We start from the raw sequence: 20,375 nt of genomic DNA, 5'->3' as shown, positions 1-20,375 counted from the left end.
TAATTATTTAGTAAGTGTGGCCAGACATAGCAGCTCACATATTACACAAACAAGGATGTCATGAAACAATTAAGTGAAATAATTTTTACACAGATCCATAAATTCTGACCAGAATAAATCAGTTGCAAGTATCTACACTAGAATTTATTTATACATTAATTGCCTCTGTTTATCTGGTAACTGATTAATCCCATTTATAGCACGGTCAAATACTCTGGTCTAGGTTTATCCTCACAGAAGAATTTGTTTACCTGCAATGAGCTAGTTTGGAGAATGAGTTTGTTGGGTTTTATTGATGGAACTGAGGTACGTTGCACGCCACCAAGGGATTTGGCTTAGCTGAACTCTTGCCATGGGCAGCTGCAGCCTGTAAAGAACATGATGCCTGCTGATTCAGCTTATCTGTTACGGCAAAATTCAGCCCTGGCAAAACCTCCAAGGGAAGGCAGCACCAGAGCAGACGCTACAGCAGAGGCACTTAGCAATATTGCCTCCTGTTGCCAGGAGAGGAAAGATTGCCCAGTGTTTTCAAACTTTTCAAGGCAGGCTGTGTCAATACATAAAACATCTTTAATGTATGCACATTATTGCAGCTATTTTAGCATAATATTGGCTTGTCAGTTTTATTAGCAGAAATAAAAGGCCTTTTCAATAATAAGCCTGAGTTTTATTTTATTCTGCATTATGCTATTCTAACTGCAGATCCCGTATACAATTGCATAATTGCCTCTCTCCCATTGTAACACTTGTAATTGCCTTCCTTTTTTTTTTTTTTTTTTTTGATCTCTCCAGTGGAAAGACTAAAGTTCAATCTATTCCATATCTGGCATTAATTTAGCAAACATCAGTTTAAAGGGTCGAGTAAATTCCATCACTCTTAATAGGATTAAAGGTATTTCTGCTGTTTTGCTGTTTTCAAATCCTTAGAAATGCCAAATATCTTTAAAAGGAATAGCTGGTGTTCACACAGCTGATTAGCATGATTCATCACAATCAGAACAGCTGCTATTAAATTTTACCGTAATTATTTCATTGCATCTGCACAGGTTACTTTATGGTTAGGACCTACAATAAATCCACTACAGAAAGCAGGTAAGAATAGGTCACACTGGGACAACAGCAAAGTAGGCAACACCTAAGGGCTTGCATGCCCAGATTTAGTTCTGATTAATACAGTATTTAAGTAAAGTTGCTAGATTACTTTCAGATACAGGTAGTACTGCTGTTATCATACTGCTAGCTGTTCCTGCAATTGATTTGGTTAAGTCACACTGCAAATGTAGGAGTGGGAACTTTATATAGATTTGAACAGTTACACCTGCTTTCCAGAAGTACTGCTGCAAAACACCAGGAGATATTACAGCTTTTTAAAATCTGTTTCCTGAACTGCACTCCTTAAACCCACCCTTCTCCCATGCCCACCCCGCAAACAAGTGTCTGTAAAATGACCGAATCGCTCATCACAAGCGCATTCCCATCACTGCTTTAGCGCCTGAAGCAGTAAAAGGGTCGTTTTTAAACATGAAATTATCAATAGGAGAAAGAGGGATTGGTCCTGTTCGCTGTAATCGGTGTCCTTCTCCGCAGATGCCCCTCCACACGAAGCACTCCCTCCGCGGAGCCGGGTGCTGTGGGTAGTTAGGACCGGTAGATTTTCTCTGCTAGATCAAACATCTCGTAGCTCTGCCGCACAAGCACGGCCATTTATTCACAGCACAGTTCAATTCCCTTCCCATTTCTTCCTGCAGAAGTCAGTTCAGTCCTTAATTCCTAACCCAGGGCTGTCTTACTTCTCCTATCACCCCTTTATTCACTGTAAGCTTTAAAATATTTTCCTGAAACAGTCCCTTGGCCCCTCCTACGATTTAAAAGAAATACACGAATGCTCTCGCTTGCAAACCGCCCAGATAAAAGGTACTGCCTTTTTAAGAGCTACAAACAGGCTTTCTTTAGGGCTATGCTCCCAGAGCTGCTAAAAAAGGGCCGCCGTCTTCCCTGCAGAGCTCTGTCACCGTGAGGAGCGGGCTGCCAGCCCCAGCCCCACGGCTCCCTGCGACAAGGAGCAGCCGGCGGGTGCCTCAGCAGCCATGTACTCACCGGGTAGCTGCTGCTTCACAAGGTCCTGCCTCCTGCTAGGGATGCGAGGCGTCGCAGGCAGCGGCAGATATTCATGTCCCCCCTCCGAGCGGCTTCCCCGCCCAGGCGGAGCGAGTGGAAGCGAGCCCCGCGCTGTTCGCGGTGCGCGCCTGCCTCCCCCAACCGCGTATTCACACGGAACGGAGGGAAAGGGGAAAAAAAAAATGAGAGAAAAAATAAGGGGGGGGAGCCGAGCCCCAGCCCCTTTCCCTCCTTCGCCTGGCCCGGGCACCGGCACGGCCCCCCCGGCCCCGCCGCCTTAGGCGGGGCTCCCGGGCACGGGGAGGGGGGGGGCGGCGAGGAGCCGCGGCCGTGAGGGGGGCGATGGCCGCAGGGCCACAAGGCGCCCACAGGAGGCCGCGGCAGGCGCTTGGTCAGCGCCGTGCCTCCCGCCGCAAGGCAGCGGGGTGTGAAAAATCGGCTATTGATCCCTCAGGGCAGCGCTGGGGGGCTGAGGGGGGCCGGTGGGCCTTGGGGTGGGCGCACCTCGCCGGTGAGGAGCCGCCCGGGGTGCTGGCATGGGGCAAACCCGGGGCTCCCCTCAGGAGCTCCTGCTGTCTGACAGCCCAGAGCCTTCGCTCCCCTTTCCTCAGCAACCATGGCCATGGCTGGTCTGTGAGGTCCTGTATGCACTGTAGGGTGGAAACACCGCCTTTCTGCCGCACCTTCCTGCCCTGGGTTTTCGGTTGCTGTATGGTCATTAGCAGCAAACACTAACCTGCTGCATCTGTCTTCTTCCAGCATAGTCTGTCTTACTTTTCACATCCTCCGGTGCTTCGGTGGAAATTCCGAGTGTGCCCTAGGAATGGGACACCTGAAAGGTCACCCCGGCAGCCTGGGCACTCCACAGCTCACCCCAAAGGCTTCCCAAACTTCTCAGTCTTCTTTCTGATCCAAGAAAGAGTTGCTGCTGGTAAAATATTACCAACATCGAGACTGCTGAATAGTCGATGAGACTTTTTCTTTGCCAGTGGAAGAGCACCAACTGCTGCGCTCTTTGTGGCTTTCCATTCTCTTTTCTTCTTTTGCCCAGTATTTAAATTTTTGAATTGCCTCATGCTTAATAACAAAATGGCTTGCTGAGTCCATGTCACACACCAGCAACCGGCAACATCTGAAGTTGGTTAAGTTTTTGAATCACAGTAACATACGAAATAATTGGGCCCAAAGCACTAACTGAGCTGTAATAATGGAGTATCTTACTACTGGCTAGGAAGTGTAAGATTCCTGGCCTCCTGTAGGATGAGCAAATATAAGGACAATTTCTCAGATCAGCCTCCCCAGTTCTGTCTGCCAGCTGGTGGATACCCAGCTTATAGCACTCACACAAAGTAAACCAATTGCCAGCTTATAGACTCAGTAACATAGTCAACAGCTTTTAGAGTTACAGAGTACGAGAGAGCATCAATGCCCCAGTACTTGGCCACAAAGGGTTTGAATCTGTAAAATAAATGTTTCACCTACACTAAGCGCCCAGCTTGCAAGGAATGTGAAAATCCCAGCTGTAAATGTGCAGTTCAGCTTTGCAATATGTAATGCTTTCTAGCAATCAGTGGGATCAAGCATATCCCCCTTGAGCAAGTGTTGCTTGCTGCTAGCCCTTCAAAAATACTCTTTTTCCAGGTTTTATGCAGTTACTGTACCTTTACTAGCACTGTAGTTGGTAGTAGCAGGAATATTACTGGAGGTGGATAATAGCTTTATATCCTTTTCCAATAGACTTTCCAAAAGACATGGACTTGATGCAGAGTCCATGGTGGAAATGGAGTAACTGCTCAAGAAGCACAGGTTTCTTTTTGACAGAAATGAAGCCCTGGTCCAGATTCAAAGAGAAAAGGAGCACCAGTTTGCTCTTCCAGCTGGGCTGTACAGAATAAGGTATTAGTCTGAAGTTAAAAAGCACCCCTATGCTCCACACGGAGGGGATTTGTTTGGCAGAACGTCCATCAGCTCTGGTAACTTTCAAAACAATTTTGTTCTGTAAAAGCTTTTTCTTCTATAGTTGCTTAGTGCAATTCAGTAGGAAATATCAACTTCTGAGAAAACATTACCCTAGGATTCATGTAGACCAGATATGAAAGCCATATTTCAGAGAAATCACTCGTCTGTCTGTGTTTTACATACCTGGTGTTAACCATTTTAAGACAATTTAGTAGTTTCTTTTTAACCAGCCATCATTAGTTATTCACAGGTTAAAAGATGTTTTCTGAAGAAGGCGAAGGTTCAGCCTCCTCAGAGATCTGTAATTTAAAGACAGGTTATGGCTTGTCTCTGGTAGAAAAGCCAAAAAGTGTCACTCCTTTGAGGCACTATAATTCATAAGTAATTATACAGAACAAATGAAAAGAATTGGATTTTCTTCCTCACTGGAACAAAATTCATTTTGATGTTATAACTATAGTTATAAGAGATTTTCAAAATCATCATGGGATTTATAAAAGCACAAGACATTATTAATTCTTGTAAGTAACAAAAAATAAAAAGGGAGTTCTGAACCAAAATAAATGGCAATTTTCAATGCATACAGAATCCAAATTGAACTATTTTATATACAAAGTAAAATTTGTCTTTATGAAATGGATGTAGGGTATAAGGTAGGATGAATGAGGCTGTGTACATGAATTCTAGAGAAAAACATCTTAATCCATGAAGTACTCAGCACCCTGAGAATTGAAGCCTGATAGATCTCCATCAGCCTGAAGGGGTCTGGATGAAGTATACAAGCCATACTGATCCAGTGTGAATAAAACATTTATGGAGGAGCCAGAGGAAGTCTGTTCCCTCTTCCCAAGCCTGCCACCAAGCTAGCGTATTTTTCTGACAAGCCAGGTCACTTCTCCAGCTCTTATCTCTCTCTCCTATCATTGGCCAGCTTGACTTCAAGCTTCCTGGGACAGACACAACTTATAAACACAGCTCACAGACAAAAACATTCCCATTTTCAGCTAGGAATAGTAGGTGCAATACAAACAACATTTACAGAACCTGAGCCAGCGAACTAAATTAATACCAAAATATTCAGAGTTCTTTTGAAAACAAGCCCCTAAGATCTGCTCTCTTGGGCAATGCACAAGAGATGCAATTGCCAACCGTCAGACCTACAACCATGAAGTGTCCCAGATGAGCTGAAGAGGTCTGGATGGCCCTACACAACCATAACCATTCACTCTCTCTACAGATCAGTCTCATGGTAGGAAACAAATGTTCACCAGGAGCTTATAAATATGCAGTTTTTAAAGCTGAATCAGTATGTCACTGGGAGGACAAAGTATACAGAACTTACTACACAGTATTTTTCCACCCCCTTCTTATCCTAGAAGGACTGTAATTATTCCCTGTTGCAGGAGCTGTACAGTAATTCCTTTCCTCCTACATGCTTCATTTACAACTTGAGAGCTAACAGCCTATTAAGTTTTTAATAAATTATACTAAAATATTGTGGCAGTGTTCTAAAAGTAAAACCCGGAGATGAGTTGTAATGGATGTGTTCCCTACATAAATAGAACTACCCCTTAAACACATTTTTTTAACAGAAATGTCTTGGCTTATAAACATCTGTGATCATAAATACTTCTCGAAAAAGCACTGGCAGTGAATGCGTAGTATTAGAGTCACTTTTTTTAAAGCAGAAAGCTTTTTCCCATTCACTATTAATCTCTTTTCCTTTCATCTCAAATTTAATTCATCTCTAGGTCTTTACAAAGTCATGAAATTATTCATGTTCTAAGAAGCACAGGTAGCGTGAGAGAAGGAAAGACCTCACAAAGATAGGATAAAAGTAACGATAAAATACTGGGAAGAAAAAGGAAAATATTAGACCTTCAGTCTTTCAGGATTACAATATTGGCCTGATCCATTTAGAAAGTTTGAAAAATAATGCTTCCCATTTTATGTTCACAGGACTAATTTTGATGGGGAGTTCAGCCGTGCTATGATAACAGCAGGCAATGGAGCCTTCTGTTACTACCACCCTTTGTATTTAAGCTTATACTTAGCAATGGGTCCCCAAATCCATGCTTATAATATTTCATTGAAGTAGTCTGGTTTTCAGGCATATTGAACATTCACCTACTTCACTGACAAACACAGAATCTATAAATACTGAGCAGCTTTCAGACTGAGCAATTCTTATTTAAATCCCTGTACATGGTCCTGGAAGTCTAGCATTAAGTTTGCAAACTTCAAAAACCTTACACCTCGTATCTGGAGTTCTTCTATACCTTTCTGTCTCTCACAATCACCTTACATCACCCCAGAATTTGTAAAGAAAAGGGAAGGACAGAAGAATCCAAAGATCATCAGATACAAATGCCAAATTCATTCACACATAGGACATGCTTACATGTTGCATGGCTTGAGGAAAGTGCTCACAGATTTGGTTTTGATGCCCATTAATCAAGAAAGTTTGCTGTCAGTAGGGGAGAGTTGTTCTTGTGTCAGTTTCATGAGCATACCAGAATTTCAGAAAAATACCAGCTCTCTAAACATTTAATTAGCAACTAATGTCTTAAAGATGGAAAATCAGCAATATATTGGTAGTAGGGTGATGGTTGGACATGACGATCATGAAGGTCTTTTCCAACCTTAATGATTCTATGATTAAAAATACAAAATCTTAAAACAAAAAATTATCAAAGCTTTAAAAGTTTTCAGAGAGAGAAGAAAAAACCTTAAGCCTTAAAAAAAAATATCAAAACATTTTTAGAGTACTATTCATTGAGTAAGACTGCAGCTTCTTAGGTATTCTGCTGAAGAACTTATAATATACCACTGAAAAGTACACACTAGAATATAAAATTTTCAATGCTTGAATGCTTGTCGCAATTATTTCAGTTCAGTCCTCTAAATATTACTTATCAGGCTTCAGAATATTGATGTGTTGCTTTTTTTTTTCTTTTTTTACAAAGGCACTGAAGAGATGATTCAAAACTAGAGGTGCTGAGGATATATGTGCCTCACCCATATCTTAATGAAACACATTTCTGAGAATGTTCACTGGTGACTGAAAGTAAAAATAGGGGATATTTGTTCAGCACAGCCATCTGAGAGAAGTTTACATGGAGAAAAGCATTTCTTACAACAGGCCAACAAAGAAGCCTAGATTAAAGAAGCCCTCAGCCATAAGGAACTCTTACTGCTGTTTGAAGCAATCACTATTGTCCGTAGCTATCTTCCTGAAGAGGCACCACCACATCACACCAAAACAGTGGGGGATTCAGTTACTGTTTTACTGTGTCTATCAAAGTCAGGAATAACAACAGTGGCACAGCAGGGAAGAAACTTGGGCACCCTGGACAGCAAGTGCCTGAGAAGACCTCCCCTCGTGGCATGATAAGCCTTTTGAACAAACCAACATCTTCCATAAACTCCAGCATTTTGTTGCTGATGCTTGTTCCTTCATCTTAGGTGCTCCCCTTTTTTATGCCCACATTGACGATAGAAATGTTCCGTGATCACCTTTACACTGAGGTTTCATGCATACTTTCCAGCAGTCAAACTTCACCAGTGGTCACCTGGTAAATGGCTTCGCACTGGGAACCTCTTTGGACTGTTTGCAGAGCTTCCATTTCACCATGCACGACAACACAGCTGTTTGCTTACCATCCAGCCTCCCTCCATAACTAGCTCTTCACAAGTAAGTTTCCTTCGGGTATGTTTGAAGGAGTGCTTTCAATAACAGGATTTGCAGACCTAGAAACAATGGACTTTTTAAACGAGAAAAAGATTTGCTTCCTGCAAGAACGTCTCAAAATAGTATGTGGCTGGAACAAATGAAATACAGTTTTGGATTGTTGTCTGGGAGTACCCCTTGCAGAAACTTAGTGGCATCGAATAAAATTATTCTCAGAAGTACCTTATGGCCAGATCTTGAAATCAGGAGGGAGAATGACTACAATGACAAGTAGATGACTAAAAGTAATAAAAGGAATTGCAGGAAAAGTTTTGATTACAGAAGTAGCAAGATTTTCAATTCTTTTCCTATCTCTTGCTAAATGTTTTTAGCTAAGTACTTAATCCTGTATTGGGGTTTTAATAAACTGGTATTAGGGCTGTTGTTATTGTGTCAGCATCACGATAAAAATCCAGGAGGCTTTTCCAGAGATCATCACCATGACAGCAAAAAGATAGTGCTTGCTATTTCCTTAATAAACAACAGATAAGATACAAGCTTCCCCTGTATTTAGACCCTCCCTCCTGTCCAGGAACTAAACTCACTGTTTCATTATAATTAGTACCCTTACAGATTTCTTTATAATTGCTAATTACTTTTTAATCTCCCTGGCAATAAATAGCTTTTCTAAACTTAATTGATTTCACTCACACGGACTAACAGATTACCCAGGATTCTGCTCACCATCTGTCATATAAACACCGGCAAAGAAAAAATTTGTTTGCTTTTTCCTTCTAAATTACCCCCCTTTTCCTTTGGAGTTGTTCTGTCCGGATTCAGATTAGCATACAGAACCTTTGATTGGATGCATTTGTTTGTCATGGATTTTTTCAGAAGCAGAAATGAAGCATACAGTGAACATTAGAGACATGCAGTTAAGTTGCAAAGTGCTCCATTAAGTTCAAAGTTCCCCTGCAAAGATTGTGCTGTTCTTATTCCTAAGTGTAAAGATCCATAAAATTACAATCAGGTTCAAAAATAGCAAGCAACTGGATTAATTCGTTATACTATTTCTCCAATTAAAGAAAACGAAAATAAGCTATGTTATTTGTCATCTTCTGATTTCTGCATTTCAGGGAGTGAAGGAAAAGAAAACCCATGTTTTTACAATCTCAAAGGTTGGGACTGCATTTTAGTGAAAACTAATTGCCTTATAACTTACAACTCTAGGAAGTGAGATTTTAAAAACTGTTGTCTGATAAAAATTGTTTGCACCATCTCTGATCCAATTAGAAAATTATCTCCTTGACATTGTAGCACTATATTTCTGGTTTTATGAAAATACAACCAATTAGAGACTGCTGGATCTCTTCTCTGTAGCTCAGCATTTTCTAGAGATTAGTAAGTGCATTCGGTTACAAAGCATACTTCAAGATTCTGATTCACTCACGCATTACTTTTTTGCCTTTGTGACCCCACTGGAAGTCCCCCAGTCACAGCAGCTTTCCAGAAGTGTTCTACAGCAGCCTTGATGTCCTGACAATAGTCATTTTTCCTCACTTTGGCAAGGAAAAGAAAAATAAGGTCTTTTTCTAATTGTAACTTGCAGTAGAAGTGTGGAAGTGTTTCAGCCAGAAATCCAAATAAAAGACATGGCCAACATATCAGCCTATTATTTGTTATCAAATATAAACGTGAGGTGTTGTTGAACAAGTAGTATATCACTATTTTCTTTAGAAAAAAAAAAGAGGTATAAGTATGTTTTGTGCCGAAACCTGACATATGATTTCTGTTATAAGTCTATTGATTTCCTTTGATTATTTTTGTCCAAAGATAAGAGTGTTAGATTTTTTTTTTGCTAGCAGATAGGGGGAAAAGATCATTTACAGTAACAAAAGAGCTTTTCTTTTATTTTAATGCCTTTGGTGACAAGGAAGGATGTCTATATGTTTTCCATCTGCTTGCAATTATTTACCCTTTGCTGCTTTCATCCCTGCTTGCAAAAGTTTCTTAGCTATTTTTACAGGGCCAACCTCTTCAACAACCTCTGCCCATCCATTTCCAATAGGTGCAGGTGTTTGACTTTCTCGTTTCATTCTTCCAAACTTCTGGAAAGACCAGCCCATAGCTCTGCAATACAAATCACCATCAAATCCCAGATTTGCCTCATCATTCCTGATACACAGTAATTCAATTTGGAGGCAATCCAGACTGCACTGTATTTTGTGCTGTGTTTTGCGCAACAAGCTTCTGATCAGTCAAGGCCAGATTTAATTCATCTATTTCTATTATATGTCAATAAAACAAACAAACAAAACCTTCTTAAGCACCGTGCAAATTATGCTGTCTGAGATTGTTAATATTACAGAAGGCAGGAGTTGTTAATGGCAGGTCGTGCTGGCATTCGGAGAGAGCATTTGTCAAAGTAAAGACGGATTGACTGGCAAGGAGAAAGGGCTTGTAAAGGAGAAATAATAGAAGTTTTAAACTCCAGATTACATTTTATAGATCATCCCGGCTCAGTAACAACTGTAAGACATCGGCAGCTGACCCATGGTAACATCAATAAAAGAGGACGGTGAAAACAGCTGCATTTCTAGTGGATATTTATCCACCTCCTAATGGGTATGAATTAGCTGTATTAATTAACTCTGACATTAATTGCCAGACACAGCACTGTGATCAGAGAAACCAGTCTGAAAGCGTGCCGTTCCCGGGCTTCCTGCTGGGATGAGGCTGGGCTCAGGCGATGCGCTCGGCTGGGCAGCCCCAGGCAGCTCCCGTCGGCCAGGTGCCGGTGCAGGGGGACAGCACCCTGCAGGCACGGCTTGGCTCAGCCTGCGCTCACCATCACGCTGGGTCAGCTCTGAACATCCAACGTACCACCCAGCTTGTCTCGGTTTTACAGCAGTTACAAGACACGCAGCGCATCCTGTACAATTGCTGATACCCTCGTGTAGGAATTTGCCTCGAAAGTCTGGGTCAGCAAATGTTTTGGCTTCATATTCACAGCCGGGAAAAAGGCAGGTCCTAAATCATGGTGATTTTGTTTATAATGCACCATGCTTTAAGGTGCTTGGCTGAACATTGGTCACTCCCTGAGTGACCCATCATGCTGGGATGGCAAGCGGGCCCATCCTTGGAAAGAAAATTGACATATTGCAGCTGTGAAACCTGGAGCAATGATTCACCCAGCCTTGTGGCAGGAGAGTAAGGAGTCTGGTTGGCAGACACTGAGCCTGGATTTATAGGATTTATATCCCTTCTCTCAAAACAAACAACCCCAAGCAGGTCTTTGGAAGCGGGGCGTAGTGCGATGCCTTGAATTGGCCTAGCACACAGCAAACGATGTCCCTGTGTGTATGTGTCCATGTGCAGCATTAAATAAATGTTGTGATGCGCACCTCAGTTCCAACATAGTGTCTGCATCCTCTTTTGTCAGTGTGAGTCAACTATTTTTTCAAGATCAGCAGCCATCTTCTCAGATCAAAAGCAAGGATTTGTTTCTTTGACCACTTAAAAGTCTACAGTGTTCCCGTCTGTCCCGTAACCTCCTCTTTGCCCATGGAAAATGCACATTTCCAAGCTATTTGTCTGGTTCTGTTTAGAATGCTAAATTCAACCTTGTTATTATTGCCACCCTCTAGCAATTCACAGTGCTGTGACATATCAACCAAGATGATCCTAATGATTTTTCAGGCCCACGGCCACATTCTGAGACTTTGAAGTTAGTAATTTTGCTTGAATAATGACTTCAGAAATGCTAAAGCATTTGGTTAAGAACTACAGACACAGAAACAAACAAAAAAGAATGCAATGTCCCTACATACCCTTGCTCTCTTCAAGACAAAGCAGAAATATTTGCCTCATTCTTTTCTCTTCCTATGCAAATGTATCCAGTTTCATGAGGTTTACTTTATTAAAAATTATCCTTTGAGGCAAAAGTTGTGCCCAACTCAGTGCTGCTCATTTTCAAGTCAACAAGCTTCTGTTTGTACAGTCAAGTCATACAAGTTAAGACAGCAGAAATAAGAAAGCGATAATTTAGTAATAACACGGTGGGAAGAGGTACTTATAAAGTACTTATAAAGCCTCACTCCATCAGGACTGCACAAATAGATCCAAGTTTTTAAAGATCCTGGGCTTCAACTTACACCTTATGCATGGAATGGAATAGGTAAAATTGACAGATTCACAAGTTAACAGTTTACTTCAGTGAGTAATAAGTCAGCATATCGTTTATTTTTCATAAGCTGCCATTCAGAAATAAAATCAATTAAGGAAATGTAATGCAGAGCTGTGTTTAGTGGAAAAGAATGTGCACGTTTTGGTGTTGTTCTTTTTTCATTTGTCTTCTCTTAAGAGGACCACCAGTAGATTTTCCCACTACAGCTAATGCTGGAAGGATTGAAGGAAAGAATGAACAAACGAACGGAAAACAAAGGATGTTTATAAAAGACCGACTAATACAATTTGTCCATGGAATTTTAGCACTCATGCAGCACATGTTTGTATTCAAAAGTTTGAACTTCTCTTTCTGAATTTATTTTAGGAGATACTGACCACGTTTCAGCTTTGACGTAACGGTTTTCCACCTAGACAGCTGCCAGCTGTAACTATTTACTACCACCGTGTCAGAGAGCTGAAACTTTGGAGTTCATCCTCTATTATTTCTTCAATAAGACATCTCTAAACTCTTTCTTCCTCTACCCTTCCACCCTCCAGTGGGTCTCCTCAGCCTCATCACAGACTAAATTCAACCTTTAGCCAAACCATAATCAACTCCTTCCAACCAGTGCTTTTATTTGTTCAGTGCCTTTTGATTTATAATGCCATTCAGCATGGCACCTGCCTCCTGTCAGCCCCATTCGACGTCCACCGGGGGCTTGTTAGGCACTTGTTTATTCATCTCCTCCAAGAAATGCTTTACCTAATGGAGAGCTGCAATTCCCCGTTTTTTAAAGCAAGGAGCGAAGGAACCCATTTTTCTTTGTCAGCCGCATACCCGCTCATATACACATACATATATTTTCATTACTCACTACAAGCTTTTCCAATCACAAAAGCTTCTCTGTCGGGCTGTCAGAAAAAAATCCGTGTTCTCACATTACCCACATTAAAGGCAGCTCTGACTCCATCACTACTAACACAAACTAGAACTGATTCTCCCGTTTCCTCCTGGTTTTTATTTCCTATTTTCCTAGCCAAGGCAAGAGAGAGCATATGGGGATCAGAATACATCTGAGCAAAATAAAACTTAGTCTAAAGAGACAAGCTTGGTCCAAATTATTTCTGAATGCCACCAGAAATGATAAATAAATAAATAAATAAATAAAAATAAAAATAAAAATAAAAATAAAAATAAAAATAAAAATAAAAATAAAGTCACAGTAATTCTTTATATAATGCTGATCTACCAGTATTTTTCTACTTCCATTGCATTCTTTATAAAATGTGCTAGATGTTCATGTAGAATGCATACTTACAGAGGTGTATTTTTCCAGGTTCTGAAAAGCATTTTTTTCTGTTACCCATGGTAAATTCCAGAACAATCCCACCAGAATTGCCACTAAAATTTGTGCCTAAGTTCAGATCACTATAAAAAAGTCTTGGAGGACAATTCTGTCAACTCTGTAGTTGGGAAAGTTCAAAACCAGATTTGATCTTTGAGGCTTGATTTCATTTTGGTTAAAAATTCAAAATCTTTCCTTTTTCTGTTTGGATCCGTCACTGAAGAAGGAGAATAGAACAAGGAGAAAAAAGATTTCTTCTGCACACATAGCTTCTTGCTGTGTTGTGGGCAACTTTGCTCCTGCTCTGGGTTTGCTCCTGCCCTAAGAAGTGTCAGTAGTCACTGTGGCTAACTGTGTTATACAGCACAGGCTAGAAAGAAGACCTTGCTGTTAATATCAAGGGTATCCCTTCAGCCCCCCTGACCTGTTGAGCAGTGTGCTCAGCATCTGCACTGGCATCACAAGACATTCTGCACTGGTAACGTCCAGCTGCCATTAATGTAAGCCCTGCTGCTGACTCCCGGGATCAGGAACTTTATTACAGACACAGATCAGAATTTTGCTTTGTGAAAAGTGTTTGCTGATAGCTTCCAAAGTGTTTTTTCCTTCTCTTTACCAGTTGCTTCCTTCCTATCTTGTTCAATAGAAAGAATGACTAAAAATCTTTACCTGGTTATAAATAACTAATGCCCCTGATACAAGAGGAAATGAAATGAAAACTGAGAGATCTTTTGCATTAGATCAAGGCACATTAGGCACAGTTTCCCTTGGGGTGTAATTGTAATTGGCCAATTTATTGACTTAGGGCAGAGAAGGTTTAAGAAATAAAACAGAAATCATTCAGGGAGGGAAACAGCTCACTTTGAAGTTTGCATCTCGTTTTGAAGTTATGTCTGTTTTGCATGATACAAACAGACTGTCCCAGCTGTGTCTTTCCCATATAAATTGAGCTGGATTAGGAAATATGGAATGAAAATGCAAACTTGGTAAATAACTTTATAGCAGATATGCAAATAGTTTTGTGCAAATAAGACAGAGAAACTTGCAATGAAGTTTTAAGGAAATACAAAAAATAGCATGGAAATGCTCCAGCCAGTCACAGGACCAACAGTGCTAAGTGTTGTACAGAAAGAGTAAGAAATCCTTCAGAAGATGGAAATTCCCCGAAGTTTTGTATCAGACTTCTTTACCTGGAAGGACGTTATGCCCTTGTGAAAAATGTGTGTTTGGTACTGGCTCTGAAACAGACAGCATCCTCTTGCAGAATTAGTTTTCCTTGCATTTTGGTCAGAATCAAATTTCGTTTACATGACCGGTTTGCAAACCAGCAAATGTTTGTGAAATATTAAAGATGTGAATCTTTGTGTATGGGCAGTAAACGTGAAAAAAGAAGCTACTTAAGAAAAAGAATGCTCTAGCAATCAGTACTTAGCCATTTTCTTCAGAAAACTTGATGACAGAAGTAAATAGGGAAGACACAGATCATACCAGGTTTCCTGGTCTTACCACCTCTCTTTTCAACAGCTGGGATGATTCATGGGAATCATCCTGGAGGGATTTCCTTTTCAACAAGGTAAAGTTTCTACTAGACAGATTCTGCTTCTTCCAACTTAAAAACCTGGCCAAGATCATTAAAATACAAATGAGTACACTTGTATTTTTTCTGCCTATTACTCTTTTTTGAATGGGTAATGCGAGGGAAGGCACAACTGAAAAACAAACGTAGGTTTGTTCAGATTTACACTTGTCTAGATTTACAAACCTTGCTATGAATAAGGGTTTATTTTTAGGTTGTAGCACAGTAGGAGGACACGGGATAATCTAGAAGCTCAGAATTTGTGTGTGTGAGATTCTGCTGAATTGAATGCACTGAATGTGTCACTGGAACCAACTGCAACATGCTGATAAAGTGATGCAGCCTCTATGCATTTCTTTATCAGAAAAATAAAGGTGAATTACCATTTGCTTTACTAGCCAGAAGCAGTTCAACTCCATCTCTCTCATTTTAACACTCTCAACCTTTATATCCTAGTTGTAAGAACACAGTTCTGCCACCACATTCTGCCTTGTTTATGGTGCTTTAAAAACTGTTCCTCAGAAAATATCTGCCAGGATTTCAATGTTTCCATTACTCACATGCTTCTGAGAACACTATTTGTTTTATCTTTGAAAGATCCCGGGTAAAATATTAGTGATATTAAAGAGAAATGGGAATGACTAATCTCACAAGATGAATGGAATCTTTCCAAAGACTTTTGTATTCGAAAAATAAGATAGTTATAGAGTCATTGTTTGAGTTAATAATTTGGAATTATTTACCTCATATGCAGTAAGTACTATTATCAGTTTGCTGGCTATACAGCATGGAAGCAGTATTTGTGGATTTCGACACATAGAATTATATAATCCTACTTTGAATTTTCATAAAGCTTTATCAAATCAGAGTGGAACTACAATAACCTCCAACTGCACAAAATATTTCAGACAAAAAGAGGCTGCTATAGTTCAAATCTCTGATTTTTACATGCTTTACTAAAAATAAAGGTCTCAGTTCTGACACATTTATTCACGTTGCAAGAACCTTACTGCATGAGTTAGTCTACAAGCTAGAATAGAAAGACGTGGTCCTGAGTGAAGGTCAGATTCTGCAAGGCACATCTCATTACAGGAGACTTCCCATTAAGTTTGCATTATGGTTGTAAATAGATACTGTACAGCATAAGTCAAGGATGTAGTTTTTACCCCATCAGGCATAGAAAGACGTATGGCTTCATTTTATGTTCTCCATCTTTGTTCAGATAACCCACTTGTTTATCCAATACAGGCAGCAAGCAATTCATTGCATTTTTTCTCATACTCTTATTCCTGTCAGTCCTAATAATGCTGGGTTGGATTTTGTTGTTTCTCTGGATTGTTGGTGAAACACATTTATTCACTGCTGTCTCAGGGACGATGAACAGGTATATTCTTAAATCTTCACACAGTTTTCAGTGAACCACATGGATGCTTCTGAGTCCAGTCTCTCACACCCACTCCTTCATGTCATTCCAATCTCCCCTCTGTTGGCAGGATTACAGTACCTGATTCATTATTGGACAGGAATTTACTTTGCTAGCAAGTCATGAACTGAGGAAACTATGAAGCATTGAAGAGCATAGTTACAGTTCTGATAAAGCAAGGTCTGTAGGAGAGATACGTCCCTTTACTATATCAAATGAAACATTTGGAAGAAATGCACAAGTTTACAGCCACAAAAGGAGTTCATTAGGGCCTGAAGCCTAATTGTTTGTCTCAACTGTATTTAGCTGGTTTAACACCTTTCTCTAAAAGCCTTGTCTGTCTCTCTTTACTACACACAAACACAGTGCATTTCTTTGTACCTTGCACATTCTGCTCAAATGAGTATTTACTGGCATGATATTTTCAGGTTTTTATTTATAAAGTAGAAGAGGGAGAAAAAGTAGGGAAGAAAAATGATCAAGAAGTAACGATGAAGTATGCTGAAACTGAACAATTACTGAGATTTTTATGAAGCAAGTATCAATGCACACAGCTGGCTGCAAATTCCTTAGTGAAAGGACTGTGATCGAGGTCCAAATCTATAGACCTCTGGGCTTCATAAATTGGGATCATGACAGGTTTTGAGTGGCTCTGTGCTGATTTACATTCTCTCAGGTTAGGGTGGCGTTAAGATGTTTACTGCATGCATCTATTGGCATGGTGTAACAGCTGAAGAAATATAAATGGGAAGTGTTGGAACTGCTAAGAAACTAGTCTGAGAAAAGAAAATACCTGTGAAAAAAGGGCAAAATCCAGAAATAGAACAATTACTAAAAGGTTCTTTCTGAAGAAAAGAAGTGATGGATTGGAGAAACCAAGCCAAGAAACAAGCTAGAAAATGACAGTGCAAACAGTATGGTAGGAAGGCTATTTGGTTACTGCACTTAGAACTGTTTTCACAGCTTTGAAGAGAAGACCCAGAGGTATCTGAACTTCCTTCTGGAGAAAAGTGACAATGCCAACCTTAGAGCAAATAATGCAAAAAAAAACAACCACCACAACCACCACCACCAAAAAACACCACCAAACCAAAACACCACCACCACCAAAAATTAAAACATTAAAACAAAGCAAAACAAGAGAGGCATATAACTCTGCACAGGCAAATTAATTACAGCTTATAGTATCTGAATGATTTCACTCAGCTAGACTATTTGGGAACACATCATGAAAATAAATGCTACCAATACCCTTTGCAGAGATTTCCCCACATTCTGTGCCCCTGACTAGGATCTGTTTCCCCATGGATACCAATGTCTCTTTGCCCCTGTTCATCCTCCTTTAGCGATTATTGCTTCCTTATTACAAATTTGGCTTGATGATTTGTTTCAAAACCCTTCTAGCCTGGAGGAACCACTGGATGATATACTGTATCATCAAGCAGTGAAGACCATTTAAAACATTTGTGTTCTAACTCTTAGGAAAAATACACCTGGTTTCTGAGTCTGACTACATGAATTTTGAGGCATTTGGCTGAGGTGTTCTCACCCTCACAGTAACAAGAAATTCTTATCCATGTAGATACCAAGCCTGTGAAAATTTTGTAAGTCAGACACACTGCCTTACTTCAATAATTATGTTTACCACAGGGATTAAATACAGAGATCTTATCAAAGGAAAAAGACACTTGGTATGTAAAACACTGGTGAGTTACTGGACCACTGAACTCATGGTTCCAAAGTATATCCCAGGTTGATGGCATAATAGGGCAAAGGGAGGTAACTCATGATGCTAATGAAAAAAATGCTAATCTAGTAAAATCATAGAATTGGGAAAGATTATCAAGTGGAAAAAGTAGTATCAGTAACTCTGATAGGGAAACCAGTCTGGCTTAAGTGCTGCCAGTGCCAAAAGGAAATGGCTCATGTAAGAAAATGATTGCTTTTCAGTAACCAAAGTTGATATTGGCAGGGTTTATATCATCCCACAATAATGCAGTGGACATAACCAAGATTAAAGGAATTTGTAAATGATTATCTATGTGATAGGACAGTAGCAAATGTTATTTACTAATCACCTTTCTAGCCCCATTATTCATTGGAGTAACAATGTTACATGATGTTTTCTTTGAAGTCCAGAGAAGGAAGAAAGGCTTGGACAGATGTCATCCAATTGTGAACTCTCTGTCTATGTTCCACTCACATTGGTGTTGCTTTCCGATCACTTCTGCAGGCCTCTGAGCACACTCTGAAAAGTGCCCCTTCCCTCCTCCCCCAACCATACTCAAACTCTGCCTTTCTCCATTTGCCTCAGACTCTGCTACATCATTCTCCACTAGTTAGTTTGTCTGCTACCTCCATGCACTGGCAATCTTTGCAAAGTTCTCCATTTATTATTTCCAAGCAGCTTGAAACTTTTCTGTTTATTGCTCTTATGCAAAGAAGGATAAGAAGAAAACATAATACATGTAACATAAAGTTTCTATATTCTTGCTGCGTTTATTAGAGTGACCACATATTGTTGCTTCTATTCTGACACAAAGGAACACAACAGCTGATCGTACTGTCCTTTATCATCATTGCATGTGCCTTTCAGGCCATTTATCCTGATTTATCCAATTCTCCCCTACGTTGGTTGCATTCTATAATGCTTATTGCAGGTAAAGAATGACAAAATTGTTCCTAAATGCTATGTCTGCTGCTTCACAGCAGTCAGTTCTAGGAAAGGACCACTGCCCCATCTACTTCTTCATGCTCTTCCTCTCTCTCCTGCAGCAGAGCTGAGGCCATGAGTTCAGTAGGACCGCAGCAGTGCTGTGCTTGATGGTGGAAGCTCCAGTCCAAAGCCACAGGACCTGCAAGGATACCACAGCAAATCAGCATTGAAGCGGTCCCTCACCACAATGGTGATGGGGGTGATTGTCATGAATCAAAACTCATCCTTCTGGCCCTTGCAGATCACAGAAAATCCAATGGTTTTGATGAGATGAATTTCAGGGTCATGGAGGCCACAGTAAGTGACCTGCACCCATTCTGTGCAACCATGTTGTTATGAAGATGATCAATTTGCATTGATAAACAATAAATGCCATGGGGGAGTGGTGCTACATGGCCTAAAAAGTTCAGGAATCCCTTTCCCAGGACCAGCCCAGCCTGGACAATGATATTCCAGACACTTAAATGCCCAACAAATCTAAAATGGCACTTTAAGTTTTTTTTCACTTCATACTCTAAGCCTCTGTCTCCTTGCTACTTTCTATTAAATAAAAGGTCCCATATTTATGTAAGGCACACACTCACAGGCATTATATGCACATGATACTATGTGTGTATACCTTTTTGATGTGCTTTGAGGTGAAAGGCAGTATATTAATGTGCGATTACTATCTTTTCTTCAATAAGAAATCAAAGGGAAAAAGATCAAAAGGTAGTGGTTTCATATAAAAACACAATGAGAGGTCTCTGTCTTCCTGTTTTGTCTACCAAGTTATTTATTACCTGCAATTATTACTGCCCTTTCCATGATATAACTAGGTTGCATGTTGTAGATTATTAGAGTGATTATTCAGTATTGGTCAAACCTTAAGGTCCTAATTAATTCCTAGTGCAAATGAAATGATTAAAGTCAGTCACAGCTTTATCTACAAATGGAGTAAAACCAGACTGTTTTTCCAGCACCTGGCCTGCTGCTTTATTTCATTGTTCTGTTGAAACCTTTATCTTCAATGCCATATCCAACGTGCAGCATTTCCACTGGCTGTGCATGAGAATTAGACTAACAGAGATGTGTCCTCCCTTGGAGTAGTTCTACCAGGGACAGCTATGAGAGAGCACAGAGCAGCACTGCCTGTTGATACCACACACTGCTCCTTTTTCCAGCAGACCCATTTATGAAGTATTGCTTAAATTCTTACCTATTTATTTCACATTGATTTCGCCAGAAGGTTGCCTAAGTAAGGACAAGAAATGAGATCTGACGTCAAGTTCTGATCCAGCTTTCAGCAACTACCAATATATAAGGAGTAAACAGAGAGATGCTATCAACAGCAAAATGCACTGAAGTGAAACTACACAATTTCCAATGCTTTAAATTCAATATCTCAGTAGCAATAGACA

The 20,375-nt window shown here is 40.3% G+C and overlaps 1 protein-coding gene across 8 annotated transcripts in view; it reads right to left on the bottom strand.

Annotated features, from left to right (window-relative positions):
- Positions 1-20,375, bottom strand: part of TMEM108 (transmembrane protein 108) — a 276,598-nt gene that overhangs the window by 153,015 nt on the left and 103,208 nt on the right. For 3 of the 8 annotated variants that reach the window (XM_080583501.1, XM_080583500.1, XM_080583502.1), the window contains exon 1: positions 2,098-2,965. The exons of 2 other annotated variants lie outside the window; for them this stretch is intronic. The gene's annotated coding sequence lies outside the window, so the exon portion shown is untranslated. Of the gene's footprint in view, positions 1-251; positions 368-1,449; positions 2,060-2,097; positions 2,966-20,375 lie in introns of those variants that run through there. 3 more of the 8 variants (XM_080583503.1, XM_080583504.1, XM_080583498.1) reach the window with 3 other exon arrangements.

Source organism: Anser brachyrhynchus (assembly GCF_964034855.1).
Source record: "Anser brachyrhynchus genome assembly, chromosome: 2".
NCBI lineage: Eukaryota > Metazoa > Chordata > Aves > Anseriformes > Anatidae > Anser > Anser brachyrhynchus.
Note: the sequence above shows the minus strand (reverse complement) of the source record. Positions and strands in the feature narration are given on the sequence as shown.